The sequence below is a fragment of the Pleurodeles waltl genome, chromosome 10, assembly GCF_031143425.1.
Source record: "Pleurodeles waltl isolate 20211129_DDA chromosome 10, aPleWal1.hap1.20221129, whole genome shotgun sequence".
In the NCBI taxonomy this organism is placed as follows: Eukaryota; Metazoa; Chordata; class Amphibia; order Caudata; family Salamandridae; genus Pleurodeles; species Pleurodeles waltl.
The window spans coordinates 795,599,131-795,617,829 of NC_090449.1; the positions used below are offsets into that span (position 1 = coordinate 795,599,131).

The window sequence follows — 18,699 nt, forward strand, 5'->3', positions numbered from 1 at the left end:
ATTTGGCAGAAAGCTAGATCCTGGTGTAGAAATATCTCTTTTTGTAATTTGGTGTATATCTGTTCAGTAGTTTTGGAGGTATTAGAGAAAAAAAGATTTATGTATTTATAGAGACGCCGATCCACTGCAGATTCACACATCAACAGCAATGCTGTGATTCACTGGCCGCAACCTGAGAGGAAAGTTGCACCTGCACTTCTATCTACCAGTTCGGTGCGGGGGAGAAAAAAGATAAATTAAGATATAATGGGTCAAGATAGAGGTATCCTGACCCCTTAGTACTGATGGAGTGGTCTGTGAGGGGCCCCTCATGAGCAACAAAGAAAACGTTTTTATTGGGTGCGCGAGGATCTTCCGCAGTGCTCAGCGTGGCCCCTGTGTGAATCTGTGATGGATCCAGACCTCAGTTAAAACACACCCACTTACACACCCACACATCTCACACATCCACTCAGACCCACACAGCCACTCACACACTCACTCACACACCAACTCATCCACTCACACAAACACCTACAAACCCACACAACCAAAAACACACCCAGTTACATGCCCATACAGCCACTCACAGACCCACAGGATGGGCCTGGTTGCATTCTTGGGTTGGCCGCAGATTCTTGATCATATATAAATATAGATAGATATAAATATATACTTATAAGACAGACACTCATCTCAAAGAATCCTCTCTCACTCTTGCAATGCATTCTGGTATATTCAGTACCATTTAATCACAATTTGGTTATTTTACAGTTATGTTTACTCACATTTAAAATACATTAGTAGTCAAGCGCTGACTCAATCAGAACTGAAAAGTTCCTGGCATTTGCTTCATTATTTTTGTCATTCATCAGAGATGAGTAAGCCTTCCATTGTGGTGTACTTAGTTGTGGCATATATATAATTGCAGCAAAATACAAAACATGGTGCACCCTCCAGGATCAGACGAGCAGCTGATATCTTTCCTTCCCAGGAGATATTAGCAACATTTCACAGGTGTTGTTCGCCTTCTCAAATGTGAAAAATGTCTAGTGTGTGAATGCCGCCTATGGAGTACACTGGTATGTCGCTTTACATCTGTGCATAACTATATGCTTATATTCATATGTGGTAACGATGTGCAATGTGCTGTCTATGTCCTCATCTCACTACTCAAATATGCAAACTGTCATGTACCACCAATCAACCCTTATGTAATAAGCCCAACTGCAAATGTTCTTATGCACTTTGTGAGGAAATGGGGTGCATTATATGGTGTGTTTGTTCAACCTCACAGTGTAATACACTTACCAACTCATTTAGGACTGGTAGGTTTCATTTGTCAAACCCTTAGTGCGAGCCTGGTTAGCTCTGGCTCAGTGTCTGACATTTCCCAAGTAGACAAGTGAAAACAAAATTAATTTGGAGCGTTACTTAACGTTTCAATGTTGCTGCTGACAAGTTAAGGGATGATGTAAAAATGTACAGAAATAGGTGTGTCACACTGGAGACCTTTTACCGTACTGAAATATACAGCTACTTAGATGCGCACTAAGGGCCAGATGTCGGTAGAATCTGAATTGCGACCCGCAAATTGCGACTCAGAGCAACTCGCAATTTGTGAGTCGCAATTCAGAATGTTGGATGGTGTCCCTGACACCATCTGCGAATCGCAAGGGGGTCGCAAAGGCCCACCTCATGAATATTCATGAGGTGGGTCGCAATTTGCGACCCCCTTGCAATTGGCGCCCCTCACAGGGATGGTGGACTGCTACGGACAGCAGACCACCATGTCTGTGACTGCTTTTTAATAAAGTAGTTTTCTTTTTTGTAATGCAGCCCGTTTTCCTTAAAGGAAAACGAGATGCATTCAAAAAATGAAAAATGAAACGTTTTTGTTTCATTTTTTCAGAGCAGGCAGTGGTCCATAGGACCACTGCCTGCTCTGAAAAAATGTTTCAGTGCCATTCACAACGGGGAAGGGGTCCCATGGGGACCCCTTCCGTTTTGCGAATGGGTTACCACCCATTACAAAAGGGTGCAAAATGCGATTGGTGCGGTCACAAAGCAATCCTGCATTGCACTGCGACTCGCACTTAGGAAGGGAACACCCCTTCCTAATTGCGACTCGCAAACCCATTTTGCGATTCAGTAATCAGGTTACCAAATCGCAAAACGGCGTTTGTGCATTGCAAAGTGCATTTTGCACATCGCAAACAGCGAAATTCGCTATTTGCAACGTGCAAACTGCTTCGTACATCTGGCCCCAAGTCATTTACACAGAATTTTTAAAAAATGGCAAAAATAAACAACCATTAGCTGCTCTGCTCCATCTCAGCATAAACGTTCTATATTTCAGGAGCAACCCTTAACACTCTCGAATGCACAACATCAAACCTGACAGATTCCTCTTGACTGGATAGAAAGGAATGCACACCTCCTGTCTGTGCTCACTTTATCGCTTTCAGCACTGTACAATAAAAGTAAAGGGTCTGGCATCTGAAAGATTATGTTATTTTATCATATGGGATTAAGACCAAAATAGTTTTCCAGTAGTAACCTCTTCGGGTCTTCCTTATGTGTGTAATTTACCCTAAATCTGGTGCTGAGACATTGGATCGTGTGTGTGTGTGTGGGGGGGGGGGGAGGCAGGGGTGTAGGTTTTGCAAAAACACCATGAACAGTTATGATCTGGTAATGCACATAAATGACATAATGTAGATTACACCTTTAATTAGTTCAATGGAATGTTTTGGAACACCATTCAAGAAAATGAAGTGGTCCAGGGGTTATAATGGTTGATGTAAACCTTCTGCGCCAACTTTATAATTTTTGAATGTGTTTCTCCCTTTTTAATTTAGAACATTCTACCCTTATTGGGAGGAATGTTCTAATAGTATTAAAGCCCTCCGACCTGTGGCTCGGACCCATAACTCTGGTTCATGGGCTTTAACAACCAGTATAGTCCTCGGCACCGGGTTCTAGGTCTATATAAAGTAAAAGAGATGTAACTTTGCTGTTCTCAGTGCCATTCTGCCATCCCAACTTAGGTCGCAATGTGTGAACTGAGACATCTTGTAGATGGTATGGGAAATGTGCCAAAGCAACAAAGTAAGGATGCCAAAACGGAAGTGTGGTCCTCTCACTTGTACTAGGCCTCGCCTACCTGTCGCTCCCTTCAGTCCCTTGTTATCCATTACGGGTCTCAAGTGGGTAAACGCTGTGGAGCATGGGAAGCTGGGGTGTTGTCAATGGACAAAGTACAGAATTAAGACTGTTGCAGTCACTATATCTGGGCAACTTATATTCACACTTCTGTTTGACCTCCATTTTCCCCTACAGATAACAATCTTAAAAATATGAAACATTTCATAGGATGGTAGCAGCAAGGGCCAACTTAAATCTTAAAGACATGCCCTGCAAAGGCTGATCATCCCAAGTATGTGTGTGCTCTGGAACTGGTTTCCAATCAGTAACCTTTTGCAAAGCATGTTGGGTAGAGCAGCAGCTTACTTGTGCATTATATCAATAGAAACAAGCTTTTATACGTTTGCATAAGAAATAAACTTGCTTTGGTTTTGAGATCGTGGGTATGCAAGGTTCTCCCTAGCCGGAATAGAATTTTGAAATTCAGTATCTAATCCAATGGGCAATGAATGCATGCCTGGGAGGTAGCCTCGAGAATTCCCTGGTGGTGGCAAATTGCCTAGGAGAACCCCAGGAGTCCTTTGTCAGATACAGTTAGAACGTTTGAGCATTTTGGATAAATAAAGTCCTGAAGTCTCTTTTCTTCCCTTCAGCAAATGATTTCATAAGTCATATAGAATTATAGAATAGAGGAATCAAGTATGTTTTCAAGTTGCTGGGCTGCAGCGGACCCAACTGGTAATAACAACTGAAATGATGCCTTTGCATGCAAATTTTAAGAGGTAACTAGTAGCAGTGTTTCAATGAGTTCACCAGACACTTGAAAGCATTCAAACCCCACTGTACTTGGGGTCATCCATAGTGTTGCTATGTATCCGGTAACAGAAACAAAGCCCCGCCCAGTGCTATGACAAAGTAGAGCTTCCTTTTGGGCTGCAGGGCCACTAGGTTCTCAGTTTACAAGATTATAAAATGTGTGCAGAAGTCTCCAGAAGATAGACTTCAAATTCAGAAACGGGGACCAAAAATAGTTGAAAAGGTTATGAAGCCTTATTTTTTTTTTTAAACAAGTATCGGCCACAGTTTCAGAATACACATAGTAATGTTTGCTGAAGTCATGCACGGATGACAATGTGGGATGAATCCACTGCATAAAAAGAGCAATTGTGTCTAAAAATCTCAAGTGATCTGGCCCACTGATGAGAAAATTAGGTAACCTTCGCCTTTATAGATGAGTCGTTAATTGGGACCAGATGAGAAGTGGCCCACCCTCAAGATGTCAGGTAGACATTTTGCATACATAAACTGACGATGATTAGGTCTTCGGTTTGAAAAAGCAATGTCCACATTTTAATAGAGTATTTTGATGCAAGTATAGAACAAGGAATATCCGTAATATCCCGCAGACAAAGGGAAAGTAGGCCAGAAGCCCATAATGGCAAATGCTTTGTAGTGAACAATCCTCTTCTTACACTGAGAAACGACATAATTCACAGTCGTACTAAATGTATTCATAGCATGTAAACGTAAGGATGCCATTTCTCTCTAAGAAAGGCATTTCTCTCTAAGCTTTCTGCTCAAGATAAGAGGATCTGAGTCTCATGTGTCTCCCAAGAGTGACTGTCGACAACATGCCAAGCATCTCATAAAATGCATGTATCTTCTCTTGCGTTGAGGACAGAAACCTCTCTCAAAGGAACGAGCCTGCAATCATTTCCATCCCACTCCAAACAGGCACTTTGTATCTGGAAAGGACTGCAGAGGTGTTTACTTGAGGAAGCAACAGGCTACTTTCCGTACCGTAGAAAATGATGAATCCTTAACATTAAACTTCTGCCTTTAGGTGGCAGGGGTTATTTCCTTTTTATTACAAAAAAGTTGTCATCCAGGAAATGACATTGGGACAAATGTATTGGTCACCTGGACCTCTGTCTACTCCCCACAAGGAGGCCTGTCACCATTCACGAGAAGGAAGGTGTCCAAAAGAGGGATCTTCCATTTTATGAATGAGTTGCCATCCCATGTCATGTGTTGATAACACGAGATAAAAGCATTAAGGAGAGTTTTTAGAAGGATGATGCAATGGTTTTATTAATTGGGGTGATATGTATACTGTGTCTTTGACGGTTTAGATGTTGGACGTTGCTTGACATCCAAAGCAGTACTTTATTAAGGAGGGGCTTCGGTGTGGGGCATAATCTCTTTAGTATATTTCCCACTTGTGGTTTTGCACAGCCTATGATTTTGTGAATCCTCAGCTTTGTGGCTGCAAAAGCACATCATGCAATGAGCCACAGTTACGCTCAGACTTTGCTCTAGCTAGTGTAGATTATAGCAGAGACAAAAAAAGTTTGCTCCCTAATACAAGCTCTAATGACACTGTAAAACAACACAGTCTGACGAAAACTAAAGATGGCAAGACTGACTTTAAAGACGTCGGAGAAGGTGATACACCTAGGTTTTCAGTTACTCATTAAGCAGTTAATGCTCTCTATCATGCTGCAATTTACCTTTTCTCTTCTCCGACACCGATGCAATGGACGTCTTATCACAGGAACCTAGCTTTCATGGCATTCCAGGCTTTCTCAATAATTCACTAAAATGAGTACGGAATAGACCCTTTCAAATTCGAAATTCATAGTAATCTGCATTGAAGGTCAGAGGCGCCTGGGTTGTTTGCAGCTGTACACTTCTTTGATCACTGATTCACATGAATATGCTATTATTTGCTCCACAACTATTTATGAAGTGTGTTTGCTCTAAGGTACTTTGGTATGGCCTGAACCGACAAACTGTGAAGTAGTTTTTAGTCTTACCAATTTTAGCACCTGGAGTCCTAACTTGCACTCCATATGTTATTCATCCCCTTTCTTACATTCCTGCAAGCTTCTTAAGGACTTTGGTTAGGTTATGCCATTCATCTTTAATAAAGGTTGCTCTGGTGCACACAGCACCAGAAAAACAAGAATTACTTACAAATGTGCTTTTACTTTTCACACTTAACATCTACTGAACTGTCGTCTCCTCCTTCCTTAAAAAGTGGTGGAGGGTACTTTTATGCAGTCGCAATCATCCGAAATCTTCATTCCATCTTCAAACAAGAACACGCACCCTCTAAGGAGAGTCATCGTTGTTTCCTACCCATCAGATCAGCTGGAGAGGAATTATTAATATTTTAATTCAAGCGCCTGCCCCCTTTGCTGGGTCATAAGGCAGACTGGCCCACCCATCTCCCCTGTCCCCTTTCAAGCTTAAACACCTTTACACTTGCAGGAATCTACTTCAAATCTTTCTATTAACTTTACACTTCCAGGACTTTCCTCCACATCTTCGGCGACAACAAATCTCCCACCACCCTCCCACAGATACATGTATGCTCTCCTCTCCGCGTTACCAATCTCAGATAAAGATAATCTAATCTGTACGTATGTAGACAATACTGTAGGGCAGGGGTCTCCAAACTTTTTAATGCCGTGACCCCCCCAGGTGAAAAAACAAAATCATTGGGCCCCCCTCAGAATTTTTCACAATTGTTTTATAAAAATCGCAATGTTTAAATATGTCTAAACTTATTTAAACATTGCAGTTAAGTACTGTTACCTTTTTAAAAATGCAATAAGCACACTAAAAATAAAAATGCACAAGCTTCTGCTGAAAACAAAGGCATGTTATCTGCATAATGCTTTTCTTTGCCAGTGTCTGGCGCCCCCCCCCCCCCCCCGGATCACTTGAGCCCCCCCCAGGGGGGCCCGCCCCCCAGTTTGAAGACCTCTGCTGTAGGGTGAGATTCTCACCGAGTCCATGGTACGCTGCTTTACTCTTTTACAAAATTTCAATGCTAGCCATGAAATACCTTGATTTTTAACATTTTCCAGCTAAATCTATCCAAATAGGGCTAGGTTATGAGCCCTGCCAACAGCCTACTTTTTTCATATACCTTTCATGTACTTCCACATACTTCTCTCCTACAATTGAAATGCTATGTTTAAATGTTTCGCTAACCGCTTTTGTAGACCGAGGCTTGCTCGCGCACCGTTTTCAGTTCCTGATACAGTCACCCTAGCGCCCACTCAGTCATATTAGCTACATGATTGGGGATATCGGAAGCATTAACCCCTACGCTCTTTTACCACCTCGCCTTTAGTTTTTCAGCTCGGAATATGGAAATGTTGCTATCACCGAGGACATTTTTCACAGTTTCTCATTTTCGCGGATGTGTAACCTTTCACAAGAACACAAGAATAAGGATCATTGTAGGATCCTGGAATTCCCGCAGCACTCAAGGCGAGGGCCTGGTTATGTATATCAGGTGAGAATCGGGCACTTTCCCCACTCGCCGCTCTCTATGGTCGGCTCTGGAATGTGCTCCCACAATCAACAGCCACTGCATTCACGAACAACGCAATGTGCCTGCAGACCTCACCGTGTATCAAAAATCTACTCCTCCGCTGCTGAGAATGTTGGACACATTCCACCTACAGACAAGGCCAAAGCCTTGTGAGCGCGATATACGCTTAGTGCTGCCGTGGGGAGGTCTTTTTTAACTTTTTAAAAATACATATTCATTTTATGAGGGTTGGGACACTGCTTTTGGGGCTTCCTATTATTTGTTTTGAATCTTTTTAATTTATTTTGGGCAAGGTGCTGTTTCTGCACTTCGCATCGGAAGTGAGGGTCTGTCAGAGCCCTCCTTCCGGCTATCGTATTCTTTACCGCTCAGTCAGCGGTCTAGTTCACGTGCGGCTCTTGGCCCGGCGTCATAAATGACTGCAGCTGAGCGGCCGCGCAGCAAGCCCGTCTGCGCCCGTCCGCGCATGAACGGGCACAGGGGTCAGAGATTCTGCCCTTTTCTTTAAAAGTGCGGCCTCCCAGGGGATTAGTTGCAAGGCAAATAGTATGCCTTCCAAGCATAGGATGCCAATTGATTACAAGTCCGTTTGGACTTGCAAGGAATGTAATTGGGTAGTACAAGCTCCATTAACCCTAAAGGAGGCCAGAGTTCAGCATAGGAGGTCTCTGATGTCTGGAATGCCAGCTCATGAGAACACGGCAGCCCATGGCCAGACGTTTCGGTATGCTTTGGTAAACGTCCGTTCTCTTCCCAAGCATAAACTGGAAATTTGTGAGCTGATTGATACTTGGCACATTGATTGTCTGTTTATAACAGAAACCTGGGGTAAAACAGAATAAGACCCCGACTTTATTGCAGCATCTCCCCCAGGGTATACCTACTACAGATTAGATAGACCCCAAAGTCGGGGCAGAGGTTTGGCTATCATCTGCAGGGCCACGTTCATGTGCGTCTGGTCCGGCCCACCGCTGAAACGTGCGAGATGATGGCTTTTAAGATCTCTCAGAACAATGGTATACTGTTGGAGGGCTTATTGATCTATCGACCACCTGGCCCTCTTACAACCTTTGTCCAAACCTGGGCGAATTTGATGGAACCCATGGTTTTGTCCCCCAAGGCAATTATTTTAGGAGATTTTAATATCCACTTCGATGAGACTTGCAATCCAGTGGTCAGGGAGTTCTTAGATCTCATAGAGGCCCTGGATTGGACCCTCAGAGTCTCAGCAGCTACCCATAGAGCAGGCAATATATTAGATGGGGTTTGTGCTCGTACTTCCACACAGTTGGCTCTAACTAATACCCAGTTAAGTTGGACTGATCACCATCTATTAAGCTTTAAAATTGATACCACTCATCTCCCTGCTCTGTATGAATTGGTGAGTAAAGTAATTAGGCCATGGAAGCAGATTAAAGAACTAGCTCCGGCCTTGGAAGAGGGTTGGGACAGGGCCAAGAAGTTGGGTCTGCCCTTGCTTGACAGCTTCCATCAAGGTGTTGAAACGGCCATGGCCTAATTGGCTCCCCCTAAGATCCTGGGTTCACGAGCGAACTCAAATTATTCCAGAGAAACTACCGGCAACAGGAGCGCCAGTGGAAATTAAACCCAGTCCCAGAGGAAAGGGATGCACTAAAGTCCACCCTTAAAGCTTACAAAGCAGCGCGTTTCAAGGCTAAATCTAACTTTTATACTGCTAAAGTCAAGGAGGCATTGCATGCCCCTAGAGAACTTTTTAAAGTGATAAAGACATTATCTACTCCCTTCAGGCCATCCGATCTGGAAAATTCCCAGGAGTTCTGCGATAAGGTAGCTAGGCACTTTAAGAACAAAATCCTCCAAATACATGGTAATTTTGTTCCTCATGAGGTTTCTAGGGAACATCTTTCTGTGGTGTCCCCGGATTCTAAAGCTAGCTGTAAAGTTCTGTCTGACTTTCATATTCCAACCCAAGACAGTATTAGAAAGATGATTCTAGAAATAAGGTCGGGTTCCCCTCTGGATCCATGCCCCCCTTCTATTTTTAAATTGGCTCCAGACCTGATGGCTCGGGCTTTAGTTCCTATTTTTCAGGAGGTTCTAAACTCTGGGATCTATCCCTCTCCATGGAAAGAGACCATAGTTGTTCCCCTAAAGAAGAAGCTAGATGGTGATAGCCAAGACCTAAACAATGTACGGCCAATAGCGCTTCTTCCTTTTCTGGCAAAAATATTAGAGAAAGTCTTGAACATGGAACTGGCAGACTTTTTTGCGGAAGTGGGAGGCCTGACTCCTCGCAACATGGTGTTAGAAAGTTGCATAGCACGGAGACTGCCGTTATCTCTTCCACTGATGCTATTCGGAGATTGGCAGACGAAGGTCAAGGGGCCATCCTAGTATTATTAGATCTATCGGCGGCGTTTGATACTATTTCTCCTCATGTACTGACGTCCCGCCTTTTTCAAGTAGGGATTAGAGGGCAAGCCCTTAAGCTTCTGGAAACTTTTCTGACCAATAGGTTGATTACTGTTAGCTGCGGTAATTTTAGATCCACACCTTATCTACTACCCTGCGGGATTCAACAGGGATCTTCTTTGAGTCCTACTCTGTTTAATGTGTATGTTGCCCCACTGGCAAATTTGATTTGATCCTTTGGATTTATCCCGACCTCCTATGCGGATGATACTCAGCTTATCATCCCAGTCAAAAAGCCTTGGGAGGAGGACGCGGATCGGTTCAACAATTGTATGCAAGCAGTTAGCAATTGGATGAAAACTAACTGGCTAAAAATGAATGCTACCAAAACTGAAATTCTCTGTTTTGGGCCAGGAAAAGAGCTATGGAATCCATGTTGTTGGCCCTCTGACTGTGGTACCCTTCCTGTTCCCACTACTATCAGTAGGAATCTGGGCATTTTCTTTGATGATCATTTATCCTTCAAAAGTCAGGCTAATCACACCTTAAAGACATGCCTTTGGCTCATTAAAATGCTTAGGAAAATCTTTCCTTATCTCCAATATGAATGGATAGTTTCTGTTATTTTAGCATTGGTTATGTCTAAAGTAGATTATTGTAATGCCTTATTTTACAACCTGGACAAGGCTTTGATCAACAAGTTGCAATTGGTCCAGAATTCAGCGGCTAGAGCGGTTCTTAACTTCTCTCGGTGGGCATCAGTCAGAGGGGGCCTTAAACAATTACACTGGCTTCCGGTGGCTCAACGCATCATTTTCAAATCGCTCTGTCTGACTCATAAAGCAACTCACGGGATTGGTCCTCGCTACCTTACCACTAGGCTCCGTTGGCATGTTCCTAAGAGAAATCTGAGGTCCGCCAAAGCCTATAGAATCCAGGACCCCGTACCTATAAAGCCGAATGGGGTGATAAAGCGTTCACCGTGGCTGCAGCAAAATGTTGGAGCTCGCTTCCTTTGAATATCAGGCAAGAACCCTGTTACCTAAGGTTCAGGAAACTGGTCAAAACATGGCTCTTTTCCTGATAGCCTCTGTCCTGTTCTTGGTTTTTCCTCCCAAGTAATCCTTTTTCTCTCTACCGTCTGCTTCTCTGGGTGGTTCCTCGGCGTTGTTTTCTTTTCTTCTTCTCTCTCACCTTCTATATCAGCGCTTCAATGCTCTTTGTGAGTCGGAATGCGCTTTACAAATCCGATATACATACATACATACAACACCTACTCCCACAATCTAGCCAAACCGGAGCAGAAAACATCAGACTATTTTTTTACTTTTCAAACACAAATTTTTATGAGGATCTTGTGTAAATGCCAACAGAGAAAGATGCATTGGTAAACTCTAGATGTTTAACACTCACTATTTAGTGATGACAAAAGCATTAAAAAAAACATTTTCAGCAGTGCAGGGGGGTGCTTTGGTTATACAATGGATAGAGGAAATAAACGATTAAAGGTATAATCATAGAGTGTACCTTTCAGCTGTGAAATTGATCCTCGGGTTTTCTAATGGAGATGGAAGGATACGCCCCAAATAGCAAATAGGCAGAAAGGGGGACTAAAATACTCCTGGAGCTGATCCAAAACGTGATTGGTAATGTCCAAGCCAATGGTTGAAGGTTTCTGATCCAAAAAAGACAATGGCAGGTTAAAAGAGTCTGATCCTAAGGAGCTTACACTATGTATAGAATACGGTTGCCAGAAATAGTGCAAGCGTCATTACAGATCAAATCTAAAAAATGAGAAAAATTCTTAATTCTGAATTGATAATAGTACTGCAGGAGTACTTTAAATAGCAAAATGTACATGGGCAGATTTGGTTTCATGTGGAAAAGTTTTAGGAGTAAATCTTGTGGAATTCTATTTTTGAAGTTAACTTCTCCACTGGGAAAATGTTTTGCCTTTATGAAAAATCATTCTCCTATACCTACATTTAAATATAATGTTATTTGTCTTTCTTTGCGACCATAGACATGCACTTACTACTGCCTGTTACAACAAAAATTTTGTATGTTTTCAGTAAGTGGAAAACAACCAGCAGAAGATATGAGCCACGTTTAGTTTTCTTCACTCCTGCAGTGTGGCACATCCTGAAATGCTGCTCCCCTCTCTAAAGTTTATAATGTTGAAAACTTCGACATAATGACAGATTTTCCACCACAGTAAATGCACTTTACGTTTGCAGAGTTCAACAAATCACGATTGTGTGAACCAGGATGCAAAATTTACAGATGAAAATGTATATTTTGCTACACCTAGGTCCTACTTTGGTGCTCAAAAATATTTATGTTACATAGTCATGTTGCATATATTGGAATTAAGGATTCTTCTCAATGATTATGCAATAGGTTGAACCTTGGGTGCTTAACAGAGAACAAAAATATGCCCAGAATCACAGGAAGCGGGTACAACAGCGAAAGCCCCACTGATGCTTTTTTCCTTCTTTCTTTCCTTTTTTAAATTTTTTAATTTTTTTTTTTTACAAGAAGCAAATACTGGGAAAATGCATGTAGCTCTGATCAACGAGATCAACTATAGATGGAAGAAACCATATTTGTTATCATAGCACCAGCTAGCAAAAGGCAAGGCAGCTGTGGAACGCCATAACAGGCCTTGAAATGAAGGCGGTTAGAGTCTAAGTTCAAATTAAGGTTGCTCCTAATGCTATATGACAATACAGTGTAAAACACAGTATACCTTTCACCGACTGGTTTGACTCAGTAGGTTTCCATCTACAAAGTTACATGTCCAGATAGAATGGTTCGGGCTGATAAGCTTCTCGATTGCAATGACATTTCAATTAACTGCAGGAGTCAGTCAAAAGAACCTTCATGGAGAAGGACGAAGGCCTCAAACCTGCATGCCCCCCTCTCTCTTTCCCGCTTCTTTCATAGTCTACAGCTTGATACTCTAGCAGGCCCACTGTTAGCAAGAAATGCAGATCTTTTCCACCTCAACTAACGCTCCTTGCTTGCACCTGGGTTAACAGCGGGGGCAGCAGTGCACTCAACAGCTGCAAAGTGCCATCTGGGAATAAAAGACTTAACAGGGAGCAGATTCAGATTTGTAAGTAGTTTTTCGGAGCATGTAAATGGGGGTAGATTAGGATGCCCACAAGTCACACAGTTCATTCATTTCAGGTGAAACTAAGACCACAAGGTAAAATTAACAATATAGTTAGAGTCAAGAAAGTGGGCATTCCGGATCACTTTATTATTTTAGTGCATCACTAAAATGATACTCCCTAGTCAACGCAACCATCTCACCTTTATCTGACTGCTGGACTAACACTGATAATACTTGTTGCTAACCCTCTACTAAAGGTTTAACACAGGGGTACATTTTCTGATTCTGTACACAATTCTCCTTAAATGTAATGCTTGATATATAAACCTTCCACATACACAATACGTTTATGTTAAAATAGTTATTGTTAAGTGCTCTTACTCATACAGAGGTTTCTTGGCACAGTGGAAGATAAGAGAGAACCCTGCTTAGCTACTCTGTAAGGTCCTTTGTAGAGAGCCCGATTTTGATCTTTTTACAGAATGGTAACAAGTTTTGTATTTTTCAGAGAATCAGTAGAAAATCATCCCTAAATGAGGGTGCCAAGTCAGAATTTGCACACCTAGCAATCCCCCAGTGATAAACATGTGTCACTTAACCTGATCAAAGTCACTAGAAGGCAGTGTGTGCGCAGGTGATTATTTCCTAATCTGATTTTTGAGAAATAGATGATCTTGTCCATGTATGCAGTGATGTAGGGACATAGCTTCTTGAAAGATATCCCGACCTCCATAAGCAATAAGTGAAGAGTTCTAAGAAGTGTGATAGGGTGGCTGAACAAAGACACCACTAAAGTAATTACAGTAACCACATTTGGGGTTGGAGTTTTTGTTTAAGGTTTCCAGATAGGACTAGTTACAGTAAATTACTGTAGTCCCCTCACAACTCAACAATGGCTATGACTATTGCCTTTCAACCACCGTGGCAAGAGAAGGAAAAAAGTACTTCACTTTTTTGACCTGAAAGAAACAAGTGCAGTTATCATGTTGATCTTGGTTCTCACACTGAGTTTGGAGTCAAATTTATACTATATTCATTAGTCACTGCAAGGGTTGGCCATAAAACCATCTAAGATGGCCAGCAAACAGGGTTCTATAGTTTGTACTGAACACCTCCCTGCACATGCACTGTCCTCCATCCTGTCAGTGATGATATTCAGCCAGTAGGACCCAGTCCACTCTCTCTTCTCCCTTATGAATTGCCAGTACTGAGTTACTGTATAAAAAAAATAAAAAAATAAAAAAAACAGCATGGATACAGGGATACAGGTATGGATTACCGCTTAAGAATCAATAAACAATGGGGAGGGGGGATAATGTAGATTTTTCACAGCCTGGTGGGCAGAAAATCAGCATTTTATTAATGACACAGAGGCTAGGATTTTGCAAATCGCCTTTTATTGCCTGCTCACAGCAATAACAATTGAGAAAATTTCGAACTTCCAAACATTCCAATAAAGTATAGACTCCCGCAACACACAGCCATCTTCCTTCCTTTGTTGCTGCTGCTCACAAGGTAAGTACCCTCCATTGATTTGTTGAGCTTTTGTTTGGAATTGTCTAGATGGACGTGCATAAGTGGTGCTTTTTACTAAATTGGCATGTTTGGACATAGGGGCCGGCTTTCCCCCACTGATACCTGCTACTAGCATGTTATTTTATTTCTGCTATACTTGTCTCTGTCTTTTCAAAGTTTAATTATACTCACTGCGGGCTCAGTCGGGAGAATGCGTGCCTTGTTTTCTGCTTTTGTGTCTTGAGGGGCTTTTTTGCCATAATCTACGTACTAGGTGGGCCTTTAATTTTCCCCGTGGGCGGTTGATTGATCCTCTTTTATAAAATGTGGCCGTGCTGGATGATGTATGCGGTGCTACCGAGTGCCTGCATGTCTGAGTCATCTCCTGGTCTCTCGAGTGGTCACCGCAGCTACCAAGAGATGCGCCCGGCTCTCTGCTGAGCAGCCACGTGCCTCCCTGATAACCCTTCAACATTCTATATCCCCTAAATGGGTGCTGTCACAGCACATGACTGATTACATCTCTTTCTGGATAAGAAGAGAGATTCCTAAGGAAGTGAGATCTTAACTGAGATCCGAGTGCCCTTCTCTTTCTGATAAAGTTGCTATGACCCCAGATTTGGATGGCAAAGTAGTGACAGTCATAAATAACAGCAGAAAAGATCTGAGGAAGGGCCTAGACAGAGGTCTGAAATCCTGCCAGGATCGACTTTTGGACGTAATTGGTCCCCTAACTAAAATTTTTAAAATGGCCGAGGATGACTATCTTAATGATATTCCAGTCGATGCCCTGGAATTATGCCAATGGGCCCAGTGAACCGTTTGCCTCTTGGGCAATGCTAATATTGCTATTTTTAGCGAGAGAAGGAAGAATATTCTCAAGTTCAATCAAAAACTGACTAAATTGACAAATAAGGAAGTGGGACCCTCCTATCAGGGACAACTCTTCGGAGATTATTATTTCAAGGATGTGGCCAAATACACCGTTCAAAAGTCTCAAAAGGATATTAAAAAGGTTTTTCAGGACAGGGGGCGGTTCCTCGGTCGAGGACAACCTATCTCAAGATGCTACTTGGGACGAGGTATGAGATTCACCCAAACAGCCTCTGGATCTTACCAAGGTTTCTACCCCAGAAACAAAGGTTTTGTGGCAAGTCCTTCAGAGGACATAGGAGACAAAGAGGAATACCAGCAGGTAAGAGTTTCACTAGACCCTTCGGATATCCCTATAAAGGCAGGAGGCAGGTTGGCCCAGTTTTGTGGGAATTGGAGGCTGGTGACATAAGATACCTGGGTTTTGGAGACAGTCAAGGGTTATTAACTGGAGTTTATAGGTACCCCAGTTCAGCCATGAACACATCGGGAGATTACATTTTCAGAGGAAGATTCAAAGTTGGTGACACAAGAGGCAGAGGATTTATTGGCAAAAAAAGGCCATTCAGGGGGTCACAGATGGTGGTCTAGGTTTCATCAGCAATATATTCTTGGTCAAGAAGAAAGACAAGGGTATTTGACCAGTGATAAATCTAAAGGAACTGAACGAGTGGGTGGTGTATCACCACTTCAAGATGGAGGGAATGTATCTGCTAAGAGATGTGCTAAGGAAAGAAGATTGTCTACCAAGACTAGGGGCCAGATGTAGGTAGCTGTTTGCATGATGCAAACTGCGAAAATCGCAGTTTGCGCCATGCAAACAGCCTAACGCGATGCTCATTCCCAAATTGCGAGTCGGTACCGACTCGCAATTTGTGAATTCGACTTGCAAATAGGAAGGGGTGTTCCCTTCCTATTTGCGACTCGCATCGCAATTCAGAGTTGCTTTGTGACCGCGAATGCGGTCGCAAACCAACTCGCTGTTACCACCAGTGTCACACTGGTGGTAACTCATTCGCAAAAGGGAAGGGGTCCCCATGGGACCCCTTCCCCTTTGTGAATGTCGACAAAAATATTTTTTCAGAGCAGGCAGTGGTCCTTTAAGGAAAACGGGCTGCAAAATGAAAAAAAAAACTGTTTTATTTAAAAAGCAGTCAGAGACATGGAGGTCTGCTGACTACAGCAGGCCACCATCCCTGTGAGTGCAGGGACTCGCTATGGGGTCGCAAAATGCGACCCACCTCATGAATATTGATGAGGTGGGTCTTTGCGAACCCATAGCGAGTCTCAGAAGGTGTCTGAGACACCATTCTGCATCAGTTTTTGCGACTTACAAATTGCAAGTCGCCCAGACTCGCAATTTGCGAGTCGCAAAAACGGATTTTGATACATCTGGCCCAAGATCTCTAGGATGTGTATTTGACCATTATGATTTGGCCACCTCACCAGAGATATCTCCAGTTCAGTTGGATGGAAAAGTTGTGGCAATTTCGGAGACTCCTGTCCGGCCTTTGTTTAACACCTTGGTGCTTTACCAAATTGCTTTGTCTGGTGGCAGCATGGCTATGGATGAGGGGAATGAGACTAATAATTTATCTAGATGACATTCAAATTATGGGTCAGCGCAAGGAAGCAGTCTTGCACCACACCAAAGGGTTATCAAGGAGGTGTGCAGCTGCTCAGCAGAGAACCGGGCATGTCTCTAGGTAACCGCCCGAGAGAGCGCGAGATGACTCAGACACGCAGGCACTCGGTAGCGCCGCGCACATCATCCAACACAGACACGTTTTATAAAACAAGAATGATCTACCACCCACAGGGGAATTAAATGCCCACCTAGTACACAGAGAGCACCAAACAGCCCTTCAAAATACAAAAGCAGAAAACAAGGTGCTCATTCTCCCGACAGAGCCCGCAGTCAGTGCAATTAAACTTTGGAAAGACAGTGACAAGTGTAGAGGGGGGGAAGTGGGGGGGGAAAAGCCATTAATTTAATTGGGAAAAAAAAACACTTACCTTCCCTCGCCGCCACACTGCTCCTCTCTTCTGCCCCTGCAGGCAGACACAGGCTCCCAACTTGCCCTGCAGCCAATCCTGACGCTGCTCAGAGCAGTGTCAGAATTGGCTGTGAGCGCCCACTCTGGGCACTCCCAGGCAGACTGGGAGCCTGTGCAGGCTCTCTCCAGTCCGGCAACTGTGTTGCTGGGCTGGAGAGACCCTATTAGGCATCTGTGTTTGGCTGGCCCGAGACGGCCGGCCAAACATTCATGCACAGTGAGGGGGAGTGCTGAGCACTCCCCCTCGCTGCTAGTCACCCCCGTGGCCCTGCCCCTTTACCAGAAAACAATAATAAACTCAGTTTATTAACAGACGAGCCACCCCTGGTCTTGACATAAAATCCAAACCTGCTCACACGGAGTCTATGTCAAGAAAGAAAAGGCAGGTGGTCCTTACAGACTGTTCGCTCTGTCTGGAGTTCAAACATGTGGAGAACACACCATGCAACAATGTTGCAATGACGAACTACATTTTCCAACAAGCCATGGACCCTTAATAGTCTGGAGACACTGCATCCTTCTTAGGTATCTGGGTATAATTTGCCTTGTGGCCCACAGTGTCTTTGCTAGGCAATCATGATACTATGATGCTGCTGCCAGAACCTTTCTACCCAAATCTAGGATTTGCTTTGCAAAGAATAGTTGCTTCCTTTGGAGTGGTTTGAAGCGCACATGGAATAAACAGAACTTATTCTTAAAGTAGAGTTGAGTGGTGGAAATAAGCCTTTCTAAAGATTGTAGGATTGTTGCATAATCCTTTAGGTTTATCCTGTGCTCGGTTAGGAAGGATTCTTAAATCAGGTCTGTGTTACTCATGCTATGTATGTTTGTCTATGCATGACACAAGAGGCAATTAGAAAGAATAACATCTTCCATAAGGAGTTCATAGTGACAAAGCCTGGCATTGTTATTCTGCTCACAGAGTGAAGTCTTGGTGATAATATGAAAATGTCTCGGTTTCAGGAATACAAGCCATGCCAATGTACAGAAAGTCGGTTACATCAAGATGTTGCTGAGAGATATACATCCACTTTACAAACAGAAGCAGGGCTTTTATGGCAAGTTACTTCAGATATCTCTTTTTTTTCCAACACCAACTGCACTCTGCAGTCATCAGTGCACAACAGAAGAGACAAGACAGAGTGTGTCTCTGCTTTCGCTCTTTAACCATTCCTCTTTTCTACCACTGTCCCGTATATTCTTGTGTAAGTGGTCATGGTGGAGGCACTGAAAGAAGAAAGACGGCACAAGATTACAAGGTTTGTTCT

General features: G+C 43.1%; 1 protein-coding gene and 1 long non-coding RNA gene across 2 annotated transcripts in view; both read right to left on the minus strand.

Moving 5' to 3' along the window:
* The window catches only part of LOC138261901 (uncharacterized), a 143,747-nt gene extending 132,194 nt beyond the window's left edge, over window positions 1-11,553 (minus strand). The window contains exon 1 of the long non-coding RNA XR_011199173.1: window positions 11,396-11,553. This is a non-coding gene — a long non-coding RNA (uncharacterized lncRNA). The remainder of the gene's footprint in view (window positions 1-11,395) is intronic.
* JAZF1 (JAZF zinc finger 1) overlaps window positions 1-18,699 on the minus strand; it is a 620,003-nt gene that overhangs the window by 560,108 nt on the left and 41,196 nt on the right. The window lies entirely within an intron of this gene.